This window comes from Chinchilla lanigera, unplaced genomic scaffold (assembly GCF_000276665.1).
Source record: "Chinchilla lanigera isolate Chin_1 unplaced genomic scaffold, ChiLan1.0 scaffold00174, whole genome shotgun sequence".
Classification (NCBI taxonomy): domain Eukaryota; kingdom Metazoa; phylum Chordata; class Mammalia; order Rodentia; family Chinchillidae; genus Chinchilla; species Chinchilla lanigera.
The window spans coordinates 54250-55489 of NW_004955575.1; positions in this window are offsets into that span (position 1 = coordinate 54250).

Below are 1240 nucleotides of genomic sequence, written 5' to 3' on the forward strand. Positions count from 1 at the left end.
TGGTTTCTTATGGCTTGTGTTGGTCAGGCTGCTCTGTAACTCCTGATCTCAAGTGATCCTTTGGACTCAGCTTCTGTATTAATGGATGTTTAGGATGCCCTAACCCTGGTAGCCTGGGTATAATATAAGGGACAGAAACAGGCTTATCTTCTCCCTTATTGCTTTTGCTACTTTCTGCTCTCCATGAAGTGTTCTCCTGTGAGAAGCCACCCTGTCTTAGAGCAGATTATGGACTGAAACCTCTACAAACTGAGCTAAATAAAATGTGTCTCCCTTAACTTGTGGGTGTTGGCTATTTTATCTCAGCAATGGAGAGAGAAGTAATTAGACACCATTTCTAATTATGAGAAGTGTCTGTTCATTTCAGATGCCCTTTTTGGACTGGGTCTTTAAATTGGGGGAGATCTGATTTTTTTTTTTTTTTTGAGACAGGGTCTTGCTGTGTAGTCCAGCCTGACTTTGAACTTAAGGAGATCCTCCTACCTCAGCCTCCCAAATACTGGGATAACAGGTGTGCAGCACCATGCCTGGATGATTTGTTTGAATTCTTTATATATTCTAGATATTAGTCCTTTTGTTATAGGCAGCTGAGTTAGATAGAAATATAGGCAGTCAGACAGGGCCAGGCCCTCAAAGGAGTCAATATGGAAGACAAGATACCTTACAAATGGAGAGGTGGTACTTGCTTTGGGCCAGAGCTCAAGACCAAAGACTAAACAAATACATCCACATACCACCCTAGGGATGGACATCAGGGATTGATATTCTAAATAGGTAGCAATCACCTTGAAGAGTCCTTGACCCAACCCCTTTAGTTTAGTGTATGGTGAAATGATGGAGAACACTATGAAGCAGTTCTGATCAGGATTTAATATTAAGCAATTGGCTTTTCATGTTTACTTGTGAGTCTGTCCAAGACCTAGACCCCTTGTCTGGAGATGGGTAGCGGATTCATAGTAAGTGAACCTCTATGATTCACTGGTCCCAGCTGAGACCTATAATTGCGGGTGAAGCTAGGACACCTCAAAGGACAAGACAATGCCACAGCTAAGCACATCTGGCTCCAACATCAATTAACTAGATAAAGACTGTACCTGCAGGCATCTCACTCCCAGGCAGAGACCCTCCTGGAGATAACATAGTTCTAAATTAACATAATGCCTTACTTGGAGAAGTCCTTGAGAGATTCTCTTTCTTCAATATTCCCTTATTTATTTATTTATTTATTTATTTATTTATT